At 38.1% G+C, this 20,103-nt stretch overlaps 1 long non-coding RNA gene across 1 annotated transcript in view; it reads left to right on the top strand.

Moving 5' to 3' along the window:
* LOC116785749 overlaps positions 1–16,644 on the top strand; it is a 45,047-nt gene extending 28,403 nt beyond the window's left edge. The window contains exons 2-3 of the long non-coding RNA XR_004356699.1: positions 10,961–11,171; positions 16,571–16,644. This is a non-coding gene — a long non-coding RNA (uncharacterized LOC116785749). The remainder of the gene's footprint in view (positions 1–10,960; positions 11,172–16,570) is intronic.
* The last annotated feature ends 3,459 nt before the right edge of the window (positions 16,645–20,103 follow it).

Below are 20,103 nucleotides of genomic sequence, written 5' to 3' on the forward strand. Positions count from 1 at the left end.
TGTGTTTGTGTAAAGCACACACACTTATTTTGTGTGTGTGTCAGGTGCTCTGTTCCTAAGAGTGCATCTAATACACTGAAGTCCCATGAAAGATATCTAAAAAAGTATTGATATACTTTTCAGCCTGGAAATCCATAGCTTTTCTTCATCATTTTCAATGGGATGACTAATGGAAATTTAAGTTGATTTCACAAAATAAAAAAATAAATAACAGGGAGGGGTTTTTTTTATTTATTTTAGAAATAGTAGGGAGAGAAGAGTATTTCTTTGCTTGTGTGTTGAGGATGAAACAAGAGTTGGCATAAGTTGAGAATGTCTCATATTTTCCCTCGGGCTTTTAAGTATCAGTGGCTCATTTGAACAATAGAGGTTGTAAAAATACAAAATAGAGAGAATGTGAAAAAGGGTAAAAATCAAACATAATCAGAAAGGGAAGGAAAGAAACTTAGCTTGTAATTTAAAAGTCCTTTATTATATTTGAAATACTTTTTTTCCCCAACAGACTCATATAAGCAAGTCTTCATCTACCTTACTGAGGTTGTTGCCTTCACACAATAATTTTATGTGTTCCCATTTCAAAGCATTTTATTGGACATACCAATTATAGACTATTATCTTTATTGCTAGCATTGGGTAGGAGTAGGAGACCAACATGCCATTATAAAGACAACAACAAAATCATTACTCTTTCAAACAACTTACATATTCTTTTTAATGTGATATGTAAAATGTTATAATGAGAACCATTCTGAATTGCAGTGATTTTCTTGATTAAACGGTGGCACATACAGAACCTTCAAAGACTTTTTTCTTGTAACTCTTACATCTAAAATAACTAGAGTTTTAAAACAAGCTTAATAGAGAACTAATATGGACATAGTCATTTTTGTTCAGTGACAATTAGTATCATTTTTTTAAACATCAGAGTTCTAGGACCAGTAAGAAGGAAGAATCTGATTTTGATACAACTGAGTGTCCTGAATAATAAAAATTGAATTATCCTACCATGAGTCTCAGTGGCATAAGTACATGGACTTCAGTTTGTATGCTCAGAGTATTTGCAGTGACATTTTCACAGTTCCTGCACAGAAGGGATGGATAACAGTTGTTCTTAGGTAATATCTATCAGATATGCTCAGACATTGCTTTTTGCATTCTACCATTCCAGCTGATAATCCATTCCTGCAAGAAGGATAGTGCAAAGACCAACCATACTGTGAAGGCAAAAAATGACTCTTGAAATCCAATTATGATTTTAAATACTCAATTACCATACTTTTCTCTTAAATAAACCCAACACAAACAAACAAAAAGAGGAAAAAATATTATTATGGTTCCTGTGAGGCTATGGGCTATATGCAATTTGAATCTATTCTGTAGTTTTATGGATAGCAGCTTTCCTACTTTGTACTTTTACTATTTTATTCCACATCATTTTTGTATGGAGAAAACCACCATTATGTGGCCATACTAACTCACAATGATACATATTGCAATAAGACCTTTCCTAGACAAAGAGAAAGCAGAAGTGGTCAGATTTTTTATTTATACTATTTTCTCTGAGAAAGAAGCAAATGGTAAGTAGAAAGTTACAAACCCTCTGTTATGCATGAACAATGAATCCTCCTCCTAATCTAGGAAGATGAAGTTCTCTTACAGCCTTAAAATAACTCGCAGAAAGAGCCAGAAGCCAGGAAGTCTAATTAAGGAACATAGTGGATATCTGTGTGAGATTGCTACAATTCTAATAAATTAGAAGTAGATTTGAAGGGAAGGAGAAGATAAACCTAACCCTTGGTAGTGAGGGATGAGAAACCATCCTGCTTACTACTAGTGTCCAAGCAGCCTCACAAGAGAGGACATAACTTCACAGCCATAGGTAAGAAAACAAAGGAGGAGAAACTCACTCTAGGGACAATATGGTTTTAACAAAGACCAACAGAAGATCTTTCAGAAAGAACTGCTGAAAAAACCCCAACAACAAACAATAAAAACAGTCTTATGTAGAAGAATAGGGTAATCCTCCAGCACCTATTGTAGCAGAGATGCTGAGGCAGTGAAAGAGAGAGCTTTAGCAGAATCCATCCTTAACTAAGGAACAAAGAGGGCTCATAAGAGACAAAAACCTCTGAGCAAGTGTTATACAGGACATCTGAGCTAGTTCCAGTGTCCCCAAAATGGCTGATTTGGAGCAACTAGTGTTAAGACTGATGCAGAACAGCATTTTTTTGGTGGGCTGTTGGTTTTGTCTTTTTTTTTCTGTTCTGACTTTTATGTTTTAAAATGCATATTTAAAGAAACTTATTTTCTGCCTGAACTGAATATGGTGATGAGCACTCTCAGGTTGCTAGTCAGAAATGCCCAGGTCTCATCACTAAGACATCCCTGCAGTGCTTTCTTCCTTATGGAGCAGCACATCGTAGTACATTGAGGACTGAGGGCTGAAAGCTTGGCCAAGAGAAGTATTCTTGGAAAGGGACATTTCCAGGAACCACTGGAATTTGTGTTTCACATCAAAAATTTCTGAAGGGGTGTTCAAGATGCACTGACTTTCAAACAGAAACTAAGGAAAACTTTTTATTCTCTCGGTTCCCTTTTGGTTTTCTCACTTTTTATTGCCTGGGTTCCCTTTTTCTCGCTGCCCCCTTCCTTTCCCCCTTTTTTTACTCTTTTTTTTGAGAGGAGTTCTTTGGATGCCAATGCTAATTCTTCTTGGAGAAGGGGCAAAATTTTGCTGGTAATTGTCAAAGCTATGACTCTTTCTTTGCAAATTTCTTTGCTCCAGACTTCTTGTATCTCCAAGACAAATTAAATTCCTAAATAACATGTTTAGGGCTGGTGTTAGCTGCAGTTCTGATCCTCCACTCATGTACCAAGAAAAGCATAAAAAAAAATAAACTCATCAGGAGCAGGTTTGCGGGAGGGCTTCTGGTCCTTCTGTGTAACAGCTAGGCCCAGCACTTCACATTCACTGCCATTTGTTTCTGCAGCACTTCAGCAACATGTAATTCCTTATCCTGCAGGTGACAGATATCTTTGGTGCTATTACTGCTCTGTGGGCAATAAATCTCCACTCAAATATAAGCCTAGGTCATACCATGTGACAACTTCTTTACTTATTTGCATCACTGTAAGGCAGCCTGGCAATTATACAGAAAGTATGTTACCATGGCAACACAGGGAAACTGCAGCATCTAAAAAAAAATAAGACTGCAGAATTACTTAACATTTTATTCTCCAAAGACTTCGGTATTCTGATTTTAAATTTTGAACAAAAAAATCATAACAAATGGTACCTATTTCATGAATAGTGCTTCCTACGTCTTTTAAAAGTAATTGCTTCTTTTCATCAAGGCATTTTATAATTTGTGGAATTATTGAGTACAGAGTTTGATGAGTAAAATATTCTTCTATCCCTTGTCCAGAATTTTTTTTTTTTTTTTCAAAAAATACCACTTGATTATTATTCAGGTCAAATACAGTAATTATTCCAGCACAGTTAATATGTAAGTCCCCTCACACACCTCCCACACAAATGACTGCAGACAGCTCCGACAGCTCCTGAGTCCTGGTAAAGCTCTGGAAGAGCACAAAAGAATAGCTGACATTTCACTCAGCATGGGAAGGGAAGAGCCATTCAGTCAGAAGCATGAGAAGGGACACAAAAAGGTGCGAGGAACACAATCATCCAATGCCCAAGTCATGGTCTGGTACCCACCGACTCAAGACAAAAAACACTCTGGCTTCTAGCATGTCACAAGGCTCCTTCTGGCTTAGTGCCTACTTCAAAACTGAGGCTCAGATAATCAAAGATGACTTTGTCACCCAGGTCCCACCTGGTTTTAGCTGCAGTTCTGATCCTCCACTCATGTACCATAACAAAAATATAAGAAAAAATAAGCTCAGCAGGAGCAGGCTTGGGGGACGGCTTCTAGTCCTCCTGTGTAACAGCTATGCACTGGCTTCAGATGTCGCACGTCACATGATTTATGCTCTTAAACCTTTTAGTCACATGACAGTGATCAGGAAAGTAATGGAGACAGTGTTACCTTCCATATCAACCTGCTACTGCAGATCACCTTGTAAACCTGGGGTTTTTAATAGTTTGGTATAAGCTGTTGCTGTCATATTATTACTACAGTGGCAATACAATGAAGTACACATGCAAGATTAATGAAATTTAAATACATAAATATAAAATAAAATAAAATATTGCTATATCCCAGAGCATTTTATCTCACCCTCACTTCACCTCACAAACATACACAATGCATGTAAAGACAAAAGCTGTTTAGTGGCCTAAGAATATTCCTTGTGTGCCTCTTTAAACAGAAATAATTAAAAGCAAACATGAAGCCGTCATAGTTTTATGACACATTTCTTGCAAACAGAGAGCAGGCAGAGTGCTCAGTCTGAGTCCTTTTTGACAAAAATGGAACCACGTGACAAAGATAGAAAATTTTAGAGAAGCCCATTAATGCATGACTAATTCTCTACACTGAGGAAAATGCTCTGGCTTCAATTTTTTTCTAAAAGATTCAACAGAGCTGGCAGTCTACTTTAAAGTCTGATTTTGAAAAACACACTATCCATCCATTCATTGGCACAGTCAATAGAAAAACACACATTGACTTCTGAAGATCAGAGTTTGAAAAACAGAAGTCTTGCAGTGCAGTGTTTCTGATCTACATTCCGTACTAATTAACCTATATCTTTCAATTGAAAACAGATCTTGGTTCCTTATCAAGAAGCTTAATTATGTTACCTATATTGCATTTCTGAAATAGATGATAAAATCCAGTCTCAAGTCTTTGTTAACATCATTAACCAAAAAGATTCACAGGTAGCTGATCAGGAACAGAAACTATAAAAGTGTCCAAAACATTCGCACAAAGAAAACACACAGAATTTAACCACCGTGGCCTACCTAAAATTATCAATTGTCTTACTATTTACAATAAATATATAACAAAAAAATTCAAAATAGCCCAACTGTCTATATAAAATCCTAGAGCTTGAGGCCAACAATACAATGGGACACAAAGTAATAGATCAGCAAAAACTCAGAAATAAAACCAACAAGGATATGCAGATTTTTATTCCAAACGATAATCCCAGTGAAGAAGAACCAGAATGCCAGGTACAGCAAAAAGCAGAAGCAGTAAGAGGAAGAGAGGTAACACAAGGAGATACTTGATGTTGTCTAGGAGTCTACTGACCTGTCAACTGAAGCAGCAGCTCAATCATTTATGAAGCAACAGTCAACTAATGAGAAAAAAGATCCAGATACCAGGAAACCAACTGCTTGAGTAAAACTACCAAAAAGGAAAGATGACCACCTGGCACCACTGAGAAGAAAACAACTGCCTCGGTCCGCAGGGATAGGGGAAATTTGGACCGAGCACTGCAGTTAGGGTTCGGACGCAGTTGAGGTCTCGTGATGCAATACCAGTTTATTCAAGGGAAACAAGGGTTTAAAAAACCGCGGTTTGAGGGGTGGACGCTAAGCCAGGGAGGTGCAAGAGATTGACAGCTTAGGGAAAGATGTGGTAGGGGGACAGGGGAGAGATGGGTGGAACTCTCGAGTATCAGAGAGGGCTGCCTAATGGTAGCTCCCTCTGCACTGTGATAGCTACAGCTAATCAGTAACAGAGGCATGGGAAAACAGAGGAGAAGAAGAGATAAACAGCTTTCAAAGGGGAAGCCTGAGGGAGAAATAGGGACAATACGGGGGTACAGCAGGATCTATAAATTTTGACAATAAACTGGGGTGTACAAGGGTTCATAAGCACACAACAGCAAACTGGGGAAAAACTGCCAGTCTGCTGGGTGGATTATTCAGTGAGTAAAAAGTCCATTCAGACTCCATTAATGCTTTTCCAGGCCACATATCTCTCCCATTCTGTCTTTTCATCCATCGCAAACAACAGCCTGCTTCACATACCAACAAAATTACAAGAATTGAGTGGAAAAAGCAGGAAGAAGGGAAGCCTGAAGGTAAAGCTGAAGGAAGGTCTTGTTCACACTGCAGATATTATTTGAAACTAATTCAGTTTCGACTATAGCCTCATGTTGTAATGCAGCATTCACAATGAAATGAATTGATTTCCAGCTGCTAAAGAGTCTGTGTTCCTTCTGGAGAAAATGAGGTATCATCATAGGAACAGGATAACTTATCACCTCTGACTAACTGCTTACCCATTTCTGTCTGTACAAGTGCTTAATTGAGTAATATTTCTATATGGGACAGGATTCCTTTCACACCTCAGTAGTATTTCCCATCATGCCAAGCCCCAAACACAACCACATGTCTAACCAAAGAGAGGAAGTATGACACAGTAACATCAACACAGGACATGAGAAGTCAAGCTGGTTCAATACCCTGCCCTGTCACATCTGGAGTAAACTTTGATAAGCCACTTTAAACAAGTCAGTATCAGTGTACCATGGTTCCTAGAGCCCTGGCATGGCTTTCCTCCAGGCTCTACAGGTGATGCACAAGCCTGCATTGGGATACCTACATGCTCCTGCGGTCACACTGGAAGCCTTCTTATTTGTTGAATGAAGATAACAAACTTCCAAATGCTATGAAGATGTGGTCTGTAGAGAGATATGGGTGGCAAGGAGCTAGTGAAATATTAGATCTGTAAACCCTCTTTATTCACAGAGCACAAACTTGTTAAAAATCTAGTGGATATAGGCTGAAAGGAATGTACAGCTACCTCTACAGAAAACATATGGCTGAATTCAATCTTGGTGTAAACAAAAATACTCTAAGTTTCACACAACTTCATTTCCTTCTTTTTATTTCACACTTTTCCCAATAGCTGCAAACTATCATCAAAGCCCATCGTAGACGAAGTCAGTTCTAAAGGCAAACTATGCATTTTTTAACACCATTTTATCTTTTCCCATATGTCACTCCATCTATTTCTGTTGCTCTTCTTCACCTGTAAGCTGATTATGTAGCTGGTAGTTCACTCTCCAGTAAAGCCTGATTCATCTGTAACCACATAAGGACAGATTCCACGACGAAATCCTTAAGCGAGATGGTTTGGAGGAGGTAAATTTCAGTTTCCCCTAAAGATATTTTTCCAAGGCGTTCTACCACTAGGAAAAAAGCTCTCTAAATCCTGTTAAATTAACATAATGAATAATACAATCTGTAAGGCCAAAATTGCAAAATAGAAAAGCTATTTCTGGACAGGTTTTCTTTCATTTAGTATTCCTCTGTGCACTTTATTCCTTTTTAAGGACACTCTTGAGAGGGGTAAGTTATATTTTGCCATGTTTACAGTAATTACAAAATTATTTCACCCGTTTTAACAGACATCTTTCCACATCGTCACTCTCATACTTTTTTGTCTGTATGTCCAGTCTTTTGACTCTAAATCAATGTTTTCTCCACCATATACTTTGAATGTTTGGAACTCATGGATACAAGTTTCCATAAGAAATATGATACTTAGGCTGCTAAATTATTAGTCTCTAAAACAGGTCATTAAATATCTACATTGTTTGACATATTGTTATTTTTAATACATCTGGTAGCCTTTCAGCCCTTTTTTTGGAACATGTGGTACTACCTTTTCAAGTAAATGTGAATTCATTTTTGTCAGCTGATTTCACAGAATGACATAAAACTCTGAAATGAAATCCAGTACTGCAGTCTGTACAGCCACTGATTTTCTACCGTGCTTTCAACAAATAAAGAACAACTCAAAGCATGCCTTCAGAACATTATGTTATAAGAATCATAATATTTCCTACTCAAAAAGTTTTTATGTACTTAGAGAGATGTTTTTCCCTAAAATTCTACTATGTTTCTAGAAGCAGAATTTAAATGTATGGAAGCTTCACAACTATCTCACCCCCTCTATCCCTTTCCTCTCTACTTCCAACTCACTAATCAGTACAAGCAGGTGTGTTTTCTCTCATTTTAAAGCAAGTGACAGGTTAAGTGTTCGCCCCAAAACCAAATGCCATAAATTCTCCAGAGCAACAACTCCTCCAGGCTCTGCTACTTCAAATGTTTCTTCACTTGCTCCCTTGTCCTTCCCTGAAATCATTTCTGTATGACCTTATCTTCTTCCTAGTTCGTGTGTGCACATATGACAAAGAAATTTTGCAGAGAATCTCAATCTTTACCATTTCAATTCATAATTAATTCACTCCTCTTCATTTATTAATTAACTAATTTCTTGCTGAGGCTAAAGTTACTCAAAAAGGAAAAATGTAGAACTTTTTCAGTGTGTGAAAATCTCCCAGACATCAGTAAAGAAACATGTTTTGGTGGCCTACTTCCCAGAGGAGTCCACACACCACAGCAATCAATAACAGAAATTGAATGTTTAGGAAAGCTGGGACCTGACATCTGTTTTGGATTTGTTTGCACTTCTTATTCCTAAGCCATGTGAGTCTGATTAGACTCTTTGGAGAAGGAAAACAAAAGCAAACATCTTAACCATTCCTGTATAATCACTCTCAGAGAAAATCTTCACAGCTTCTGAAGGTGTGCCTCCCCATCTTCTATCCCCATCTGTGGATAGTACTCATTTTCTGAGGACCATGAAAGCAATCATTTGCATCTGTATACAAAATACCTTTTATGATCATTAGCATCCTGGAATGGGAAGCTCAGGATTTCAGGGGTCTAAATCAGGAATTATAAAGGTAAAACAGACTGTATGTCCCAGTGCAACTTTCCCCATGGTGGTGCAACACAGTTGTGCAGGTTTGGCCCACAATTTACATATATGAATTTTCCCCTGTATACAGTCTCATCATTACACTGAGCTACACACCACTTTCTATAGGCAATGTATTGCAAGGTGAAGGGAAAAGAGGGTAAGTGAAGATAATTCATCCGTATTACTTGCAGAGAAGTTTTTGAATATTGCCACTAGCCACATCTGGTGTATTATGCCTGCCTCTTGTTCTCCCTACCCTCTTGTGTGATTGCATGTTACACACTGATTTCAGATTAGGCTCGCTCTCCTTTCTCCTCATTTCTATGTTCTTTTAGAAAATAGGTCTTTAGCTCATTCAGCTATGCAATATGCATATTTCTAAAACAAAAAATAAGGTCAGCCAAGGTCACCAATTACTAATGGAGCCTATTCTAAAATTATATAGCCCAGATGTGATTTTTTTTTTCTTTTTTAATCAAATGTAGGACAAGAGTAAAGAGTACTTGAATTGACACATTAATATAGGAGGCAGACTATGTGAAGAAGGAATTAGAGTTATAATCAAATCCTGCTGCATAAGAGCAGACTGCTGCAGCTATATTCGGTGGGGTATGATTTGAGCCATCTATCCACATTTTGATTTCTTCATTGCTTTGTTACTGAAGGCTTATATTGTATTTCTATACACAGAGATACACAAGCTGTAAGAGAGAGATCACAGTTACTGTTGGAAAGGAAACAAGTTACTGAGTGCTGAAACCCACACTTTAAATTAAAATTATATTATGGTTTGAGGCAATTCATACTTCTTATTGTAAATGAGTTTTTATTTGTACATACTTAGAACAGAAAATCATTAATTATGCTAATATATTTGAGGGAAGCTTACTTATACCATTAGTGTTGAACTCAAGGAAGGATATAAGAAACAAATTGCTGAAGAATGTGTGACCATTCCTGTACAAAATGAAGCACATAAAATTGCAGTAACTTGTTTCCCACAACTTTCAGTAACTTTTGAGGAACCAAGACACTAACCCCAGCGTTTTTTATTGGTTTCCATGAAATTTCTGCTATAAACTGCACATGAATTATCTGCCTTCCCACCTTTGCTGTCCAGAAAGAAAACAACCGTAATTCCCTTTCCTTCTGTTGTACATGTCATACTCACATGCAGCCTTCCTTGCACCCCTCTATTGAGGTCCCTCAAGTTTTGTGCCATTGTTGCAACTAATGCAATACCTCTATTCCACCTTATATTTTAGGACAGGCCAAGATAAGGGCCTGGAAATATCTTCCAGATAAAGGTTGTACAGACCTAGCAGCAAAACTGAAAGAAAAAGAAAAAGTTAACTACTTACGGCTCTTCTGAGGGCTTCAAAAAGCCAGGACAGCCTTTGTGTACCACACATCACTAGGGTAGTGGCACCATTTTCCTACCAAGTACTGTTTGTTACCAGAACAAAGTCCAATTACATGGATTACATTAAGCAAATTTTATTGTTCCTAGATGGTCTATTTATGGCTTCACAGTTCATCAGGTACTGCTCAGTGCTGTGAATTTTATTATTTTTAACAGCATATGTCTACAAGAAAACCCTTATTTGCCTACAGATGATCAATAGAAACAAGTGATGAACCAAGTCCTTTAAAGATACGCATATTGTTTACTAAGTACTAGCAAGTAAGACATATGAAGACCACATATCTGTATTTGAGAGTACATACAGGCACTAGCTACAGTTTGGTTACCACCTCTCCTGCAAAGTCAGACAGAGAAGTGCTGTACTGTTAAACTCATCCTACCTTCTGATATGTTTACAGTGTGAGCTTAGAAAAATCTCAGTTTAAGTTCAGGGTGGTTCCTTGCTGCACTTGTCAAAGGTACCTCACACCCTAATGATGCTGATATATTCTAAGGGACTTCAAAGCACTGATCACCATCCATTTCAAAAGGAAATGCTTGGCTCTTTCAGAAATACCTATAATTTTTTTCTGGTCATGTTCATCCCAGAATCCCAGTGCTTTATAAACACTACTGACCATAGCACAGGTATAGAAAAATAAACCAAATCCATCACACAGGTGTTCTCTTACGAAAGGCAAAAAAGGTCTTTCTTCTATTCTAGCCAGAAGACCAGAGTTCTGGTGACTGCTACAGGTAATTTTTTTAATTACAATAGCTAATAACAAATCACAACTCCTTTATTTCTTCTGCAATGTCAGCTGCTAAAACTAGTCTCTTTTCTGTCGCATTCCTCTTTGAGCAGGTTTCAAAAGTGGGATCCAGAGCCACATGTTCAGCATCCGGATGGGAAGAGAAGCATATCCAAGCCTGTCGTGCTCAGGAGCCATGGGCAAAAGGACAGGTACCTGAACAGGCTGAGAAAAAGAGGCTCTTGCTGAGTCTTCAGTCTTAAATGACAGGGTGGGATTTTGTGAGAAATCAGACAGCTGGAAGCCAAATGTTTAATAGAATAGGTAAAGTGTATTCCAGTCCTGAAGGTGCTCTTTGATTTCTTCTTTCTTCGAACAATTTTCCTGACCCTCCTGAAACTTCCCTTTCTCTTCTGCTGTTTGGCTCACTCTGCTCTCACCACACTTCTCAACTCACACCAGTTGCTCTACTTGTGAAAGATAATTTCATTTTATATTGGTAGAGCAAGGCGAGGCAATGCCCCAGACAGAAAGCTACAGAAGCCTTTGCTGGGCATGGTTTTGCAGAGACCTTTGCACCCCAGTATTTGTATGCACACAGTGTTCTCCTCTTTCAACTCAACCAACCCCAAATCAGAAGAAGAAAATATTTCTGAAAAAAAATATTATGAAACTCCATAAATTAATTTCAAGCCAAAGCTTTCCCCAAAGTATAGGCAACAACACTGGCAACTATTGTAATAGGCTCTGCAGTGAGTAGGGAGTCAAGGTGATTGACAGCTCTCCCTCGGCTAATAACCGCTGAAGCTGAGCCATTTTTTTCTACTGCTGAAGTACTACAGAAGCTTAAAAGAGAGACACAAACTTCCTCTTTTTCTCCACTTTAAAAATACTTGTACTATTACCTGTTTAGAGCCCTCTATTTAGAGCCCTTTAGTGCCCCCACAGGGCACTTCTGTGCTTTCTAACCAGATTTTGGTGGTATATCATCATCTGCACAGTGAGGCATATGTCACCCTTGCAACAGATTTCCCTGCCCTTCTATTCCTTTTAAGTCATACAATAATTAAAAAAAGAAATACAAGTAAGATATGATATTGGAAAAAAAACAAAAGGACTTTGTTTATACTCGAGAGCAGTTCCCAAGACTTGAGGAGCATTTCTGAAATTGCAGAGGAAACTTTTCTCCATTCCAAAATCTAGATGTATTTTCACATATTCCCTGACTGATTCATGGAATAGTCAGTAAGCTGATGGAATAGTCCTAAGAGATTTAAAAGGATTATACCAATTAAGTTAGCTTAAACACTGGCAACACATTAAAATCATCAAAATTATTACTCATTTCAGAAATCATAAAGTTAGTTAAGTCTAAAACATATTGTATATTCTGTTATAATATAGTATATTAAGAAACAGCTGACTCCTTTTTTTCTTACAGTAAGCTCTGGGCTGAAATCTATTCTTTGCTCACAGAGTTTGTCTACACTTTTTCCCCTCAACAACAATAATCCTTCTCTCAGCAGCATGTATTTTCCTTAATGCAAAGAGACTCACCAAGAAGCAATGTGCTGATGTCTTTGGTGGAATTTGGTGCTCAGCGTATGCAGTACTCAGATGTGCTACGAATATCAAGTCATCTCTAAATTTGGTCATTCCAATAGCACAAATCAGCAACATTCTCAACAGATTTTTCAAAGCATTCATCACAGAAAAAATTTTTAGTTCATCTTCCATGAACTCTAGTACTGTTTTACTATCGCAGCAATACAAATCTGTCTTCCTAAACTTATGGGAACATGTTCTTTATTCTATCACAAACAAGACTAATCTTAAAAGTTAGGATTTTTTCATTATTTTCTTCACCACAGCTGTGCTCCAACTACATTAGTGCTTTAAGTACAACCGGCCAACCAGCTGTGCAACTGCTCTGTCAGCAACACAGAATCTTTTAAACCCGAAACAATAAAACGTTTAAAGATGTGTCAAACTCTTCGGTGGTAAACAGAATACGGAATGGGAGACACTGTTTGTTGGTTAATGATGGGGGAGAGATATAATTTCCTACCCATGAAAACAGATGAATTTTTTTAGGACTTGCATTGTCATACTACGGCATCCTAATTTGCAGCACACAGCACTGCGTGAAAAAAGACTCACATAAAAGAAGGCATAACATAACTGGGCTGAATTCCATAGGCCTTTGTCAGGCAAAAACCATCACTCAATTAAAGAGCACAGAATTTGGCACACAGACCTTGAGCATTTGTCTCATATAGAATGAAGTATGGTTTTCTAAAATATGAAAATTTGAAACTAACCAGTTTCATCTTTCTATTTTATAAAAAAGTGGAAGTATGAATGTTTATATTCCTTCTATAATTCCAACTTCTAGTGCAACTGTAAATACTCTGAAGAGACATCTAAAAGTTTAAGACTGCAGGCTCCTGTTTACAATCTGTCTGCAATAAAATCTTGGGGAAATGCCCGACACAGGTTAATTATATATTGCAAAAAAATTACGTATATTTTTTATTCGGCTTTGAGTTCAACTGATTGAATTTTCTCTTGCTGTCAGCATCAAGGAACTGTGAACACGAACTAAAAGAGAGTCCATGAAATCATCTAGATTAATCTGCCTCTCAGAGGCAGACAAATGCCACTTACTGCCAAGTAGAATGATTCTCTGGTCTGTGACTTTTCAGTTTTAAGTTGTACACAACGGACAAACAATATCTGAATTTTTTTTTTCTGAAAAGAATTGAAGCGTTTAATTCAGAAAGAATTAAATATTCCCTATTAAGTTTAAATTGCAAAAGGGGGCCATTACAGAAAACAGCCAGTTTCACTTATCTTTACAACATCAATAGTGCCATTCCATGATTCCTGAGTAACATTAAGTATAATGTCAGCTTCCAATTTTGATATCTCTGAAGTCATTACTACAAGTCTTCCCAAGGTGACAAATTCCTGCTATTTGTAGAGACACATGGAAATTTTTTGCTGCTTTTTCTACAAAGGAATGCGAGAAGGACAGGGCTGACTTCAAGAAAAGTAAAAAAACTTCCCAGAAAAATCTCTGATGGTAAAGCAGATTTCCATATTCAAATGGCCCTTGCTTCCAAGATGATTTGGAGGGTCAAAGTCCATGCAGCATCAGAGAGGTGCTAAGTTTTCTTGCTCATCTAACAAGATGAACAAGCCCTCAGATCCCAGGAAAGGTTAAGCTGACTTCCCTATATATTTGTACAGAAGCAAGCTAGTGCAGGAAAAAGTTTCATAGTCTGGAGCCATTTACTAACTCAGACTGATACTCAGGAGTTAATCCTCATGATGGAGAGCTTCATCACTCAGAACGTTTACAGACTTTCACTATCAAATCTGATATGCTCTCCAACAGCCTCTCTGAGCAATGCAGGAAATATTGAGCACAGCAGTCCCTTCTGACTAAATTCATTGCTACCTAGTTTCTGATGATGTATATGCATGCTTATATTTCATTCTTAAGTTTCCCAGCAAATCTATAAATTTAGTTCGTAGGTGATAGCCATAAACAAAATGTTGGATTATATATGAGGATGAAAAGAGTATTTTGGTCAAAGTTTGGAAACACTGCTGTAGCTTTCCTAGGAAAATCTGTGTGCTTTGTTCTGTAGCTGTCCTTTGTAGGTCAGTCTCTCCTCCTGGGGAAAGCACCTATTTTCATACAAAAGTTCTGTTTAGTCAAAAACCACCTCTGCAGTGAGCATGCTCAAGTGTAATTTTCCATCAACCACAATACTAGCACAACAGTTGAGCCTGAAATTTAAATTCCTCTTAGCATGTACATTTTATGGTCTGATGTTTTTCATTCTACTGTCTAAACCTCTTTTACATGAAAGGATGCATCTCAAGGATATAGCTGATGCAGGGGAGAATAAAGTAAAAATCATTTACAGTCAAGGATAAACCAGTCTTTATTCATTAAAGCTGTGCTTTGGCAGCTGTTACAGTCTATCAGGAAAGGAACCTTGCAAACTAAACAAGGTACAATACCACAGCACAAAAATTAGAATTGTTTGGTTGAGTCCTACCTCTGCATCTCCAAAATTTAATCAGACTCTTAATGTTAGTTTGGCATATTTTTCCTCTGGATTCCTTTTTGGTGTTTAAAAGTAAAGAAGATTAATAAACATTTACAACAGACATTTTATTTAAAATTAAATCTGCTGGTGAAAACTACCAGGTAGTCTTTTGGTGGAGCTCAGTGCAGCAAAGCTCCAATTTTCCCCCAGGTGCAACAGAGTTTCAGAGAAGTATCCATTTTGTCAAACGTGCGGTGTCCTCATGAAAACAATCACTTTGCAGAATGGGCTCCACTCATCTAGGAGCCCCAAAACCAGGTTTGTACCACTAACATCATTTTATCAGGAATTTAATCATACAGGCTTCTGTATTAACCATTACTAAGGTAGTTCCTGTACTATGATACCACGACAGTAACCCTTCCATCAAGCTCATAGGCAGTAGTATTGGTAGTATAAAAGATGATTTTATGTAGTATTTAAAAATAAATACATAAATAAATAATTAAAATGAAAGAGTATTTATTACTCAAGCCACTGAAGCACCAAATATGCTGTATATTTCACAGAAAAAAAAGTGGTTTCAGACAAGTCCTAGCTTCCCTCCTTTCTTAGGTTTCTTCCAAAATGACTGAAAAAATTATTTTTTTCTCTTCTGGCTAGAGTATACATCTTTATGGAGGGTCTCCAACCTCCTGGATGGTGTCTGTACACCTGACAGCTCCAGCTACACACTGAGACACAGCAGAGGGCAGGGCTTGCTGTCACATGTTTTAGACTCTCAGATTCAAATCAGGCAGGACTTCTGGGTTTAGTAATTAACTGCTCTGTGATCCAGGAATATAAATTCATGCATCAATCAATTAGAGTTTATGTAGTCAAGCTTTTATCCCTAGCTATACCTAAATTAAAATATATCTGAAGCAGGCATGCAAGGTAAAGTAGCTTGTATACAATTGGCAGACTTATTTTTACAGAACACTTAATCACACCACATAAAGATCAGTTACATAATTTGTCAAATGCCACCTTCAACAGAAAAAAAATCATAATTTTAACATACTTTATTGACAATATTTTGTTACAATGACAAGACTATTTTTTGAATGCACCTTTCTTAACTGGAACAATGTCTCAATAGGAGCAATTGATGTGAAGTCATTCTGGGATAGCTTTCTGTCCTGTGTCAAATGAGATACATAAATACTCATGGAGTGTTTCCACACATGCTTCAAGCTCTAGTAATTTTTATAGAACTACCTAGAATCCTGGCACTCAGAAGAATTTAATTCAAAGACTCTAACAATAAGACTGCCTGGTTGCTCTTATTTCATACTAGATTGAGGAAAATAAAACCCAAACCACCATGATTCATGTTTTCTACTCTTGCCCTAGATCACCACTTTTCCTATTTTTTCTTGTCTCTCAGGCAATAAATACTTTCAAATGTCTTCCTCCCCACACACTACAGCTAAGTTAAAGACTGAGTCCTTAGGATTAAAGATGATTCAATACTGGTTTTTTCTACAAAATGTCAAAAAAAGCAAAGAAATTTGTTTCATGAAGTAACTTTTCTTTGCTCTCTGAGAATATTAACGGGAGTATTTGAAAGAGTGTCCTTTCTTACCAACAACAATTTTGGTCTATTTATCTATGCAGCAATCTCTTGCAATGTTGAGGAGGGTAATGAAGAAGAATGAAATGGGGGTAGAAAGCAGTCAACTAATAAAAAGGTAAGTGAATAAACAAAAGACAGAAAGAAAACTCCAATTTCATACTATATTTACAGATCTTAAACAAACTACATTATCTATATTTAGAGTTTGGCCTTCATATCCCTGCTGATCTACAGCTTACTAAACAGCACATTCTTCATTTCTTTATGACTTTCATGGTAGGATACAAGTAAATCTAAAGCTTCACGGTGATGCATGACTGTCTAAAACTTGGGTAACCACAGTCATGCATCATTGTAATTTCCTGCAGGCACACCTATACAGAGCCCTGTCACCTGATTTATGCAGAAGTTTTACATTCCTTATATGAATACATAAACTGATTTTTTACAGATAACAAAAAAGAGACCAATGCCCAAGGCAAAGAAATAATGAAACATTCAAAAGTCATCTAGAGAATTCCCACTACCTTCAGGTTCAAGACAAAGCTCCTGCCAGCCAAACCTAGGGAAGGCATCTTCCCAGATGCTTGTGATGGTTGCTGTGGCTGTAAGCGTATAGGGGCACCAAGCAGGGGTCTCTCAGAATTATTTAACATCATGAACACAGCCTTCCTAACTTACCCTATCATCTGACCAAGTTCTGAATATTCAAATGAATAAAAAAAATTTAAAAAGCAAGTGTAAATTCTTCCAGACCCTCCTAGGGAATGAGCTGACTGGAGATTCAGCTGAAGTAGTTGATTCAATTCTACTGAATGGTTTGGATTGTAAGGGAGCTTAAAGACCATCTCATTCCAACTCCCCCTGCCATGGGCAGAGACACCTTTCACTAGACCAGGCTGCTCAAAGACCCATCCAACCTGACCCTGAACATTTCCAGGAATAGGGCATTCACAAATTCTCTGGAAAGCTGTTCCAGTGCCTCACTACCCTCTGGGTAAAAACATTTCTTCCTAATAGCTAACCTAAATCTTCCCTCCTTCAGTTTGAAGCCATTCCATCTTGTCCTCTCACCACACACCCTTGTAAAAATCCCTCTCCATCTTTCTTGTAGGCTCTTTTCAGGAACTGGAAGGCCACAATTAGGTAATCCCGAAGCCTTCTCTTCTGCAGGGTGAACAATCCCAATTCTCTCAGCCTTTCCTAATAGGGGAGATACTCTATACCTCTAATCATCTTGGTGGCCCACCTCTGGAATCGCTCCAACAGATCAATGTCCTATTCTGAGGACCCCAGAGCTGGATTCAAGGGAGAGCCTCATGAGAGTGGAGAAGAGGAGCAGAATGATATCCTTGACCTGCTGGCCACGCTGCATTTGACACAGCCCAGAACATGGCTGTCTTTCAGGCTGCAAGCGCACATTGCTGGCTCATGTCCAGCCTCTCTTTTGTTATGTAGCTGCAAACGTTAAAAACATGCTAAGTGAAATACATATTTTGTCTGGGCATCCTTAAAAAAAAGAAAGAAATGGAATATATAAAGCCATTGTAGGAAATGTTTTGCCTCTATTTTAAGGTTTTCAGAAACTGGTGCAGTGTCATGGCTCCAGTGCTACTCTTTTGAAACACCAAATTATTCTTATATGAAGGAGCCTGCATCTTTGAAGCTGGAGATTTCTAACTTCAGCTTACATCTCCTGGATTTTGATGGAGGTAGGAGTGGAGAAGAAGGGAATATTTTCTGGCTTGGTTACCCCTTAGAGGAGATTGGGATAACATTCTCAGCAGTTGCATGTTTTACTTTCTTCTCGGTTAGATCACAGGTATTACTGTGTGTTGGGTTTGGGAGAGAGGGAGGTGTTTGTTTTTTTGGCTGAGTTTTTTATATTACCCAGATGTATTGTTTGAACATTCTCATGGGTTTGTGGGTGAAGAAGTGTAGTTTGCAGTAAAAAACTATATACTTACTGAGTCCCTTTTAAAGTCTGAGTGTATGCTGTCAAAATGTGCAGATTTGAAAATGTTTAATTTTAGTTGATAAATTTTTCACAGCTCCCTTTGCTAAAATTGGCAACCTACCTACCACACCATATATGATGGAACTATTACCCTATTTTGGAACAGGGCTGGGTCTTGAACCACTTGCCTCTGCATTATTATTTATAATCAACATTTAATAATAGCTATGTGTCTAAATGAAGCTCTTTTATTCCTCAGATAAGAGGACCTTTACATGATTTTTAACCAAAGTAACCAAGGATATTTGATTATTCCCTTAAACAACTTCATCAGCCATCTCTATGACTAACACTTACTATATGTTCTATTGTGTTTATCATTTGCTTTCCGTTATTAATGCAGTATTGGAATTAGCTCTCCTTTAAGTAGAATAGATTGTTACCCAGTGTAACTTCCCATTCTCCAGCTCTTTCTAAGAGTTTAAAAGTGTCTCAGGGTGGTGTGTTTCATCACAGATGTGCTCACAGCTCTTTGGACTGCTTTGGACTAGTCTCTACAAGGAAGCTGCATGCAGTTTCCTAAGTGAGGTTTTTCCCATTTTTCCCAGAGAACCAAAAAAAAAACCAAACCCACACACGCCACCCCAAAAGTATTGATGTCACCTGGCATGAAGCAGAAGTGGCCTCTTCCAGCATTAGGCAGTCAGAGACCTCTTGGGTGTTTCATTTCACTTCAACATCAATAAGAGGCAGGTCATCAACAGCAAAGATCACAATGCGTGTTTCAACTAAAACTCATGAATAAAGCACAGTTCCTCTGAGACCCTGCTGTTATCATCATCATCATCGTCATCATGGTTGGGCTTCGTGAATGAAGATTTGGGAGGGGCTTTACCCACGTTTGTTACAAGCGTGCTGGTGGCTAAAAAGGCCAATACGAGATAGGCGTGTCCAGTTGCAAAAGGCACAGCAGAAAGGCTCCTTAGGTGGTACATTCTGCAAGGCACGATTCTTTCTGCGTTGTCTTTTTTCCTCAAGGGTGATCCTGCGTGCGTTCTCAAAAGCATCCGCAGCGTTATAGGTGGTGTGTCTTCAAACCTCCCGATTGGAGGCCAAAGTAGACCAGTTATGTTGATCAATATGGCCAAGGCTGAGATGTTGTTTCAGGGAGTCCTTGTATCTTCTCTTTGGGGCTCCTCTCCTGTGGCAGCCAGTGGCAAGTTCACCATAAAGCACAATCTTAGGGAGGCGGTGGTCCTTCATCCTGGAGACGTGCCCTGCCCAACGCAGCTGCGTTCTCAGCAACATGGCCTCAATACTTGTGACTGCTGCTTGTTCTAGACTCTGCTGTTATATGGATTAGAAAAACACACATGAAGACAATATGGCAGTAGGAGGCAAAGGAAAGGATTCACATATATAGTCAGAAAGGATATAAAGAACATTTCTCTTAACTTGCTTTCAGACTTCTGAAGCACTTAATGGCTCCTGTCTGACAGACACTAACTTAGAAATTACTGGTACATATCTGACACTTATGTATAACAGGATGATATTCTACCAAGGCAACTCTGTCAGCACAAATATCCGAAATGGAAGAAAAAGCCTTCACATTAA

This window comes from Chiroxiphia lanceolata, chromosome 4 (genome assembly GCF_009829145.1).
Source record: "Chiroxiphia lanceolata isolate bChiLan1 chromosome 4, bChiLan1.pri, whole genome shotgun sequence".
NCBI classification, from domain to species: domain Eukaryota; kingdom Metazoa; phylum Chordata; class Aves; order Passeriformes; family Pipridae; genus Chiroxiphia; species Chiroxiphia lanceolata.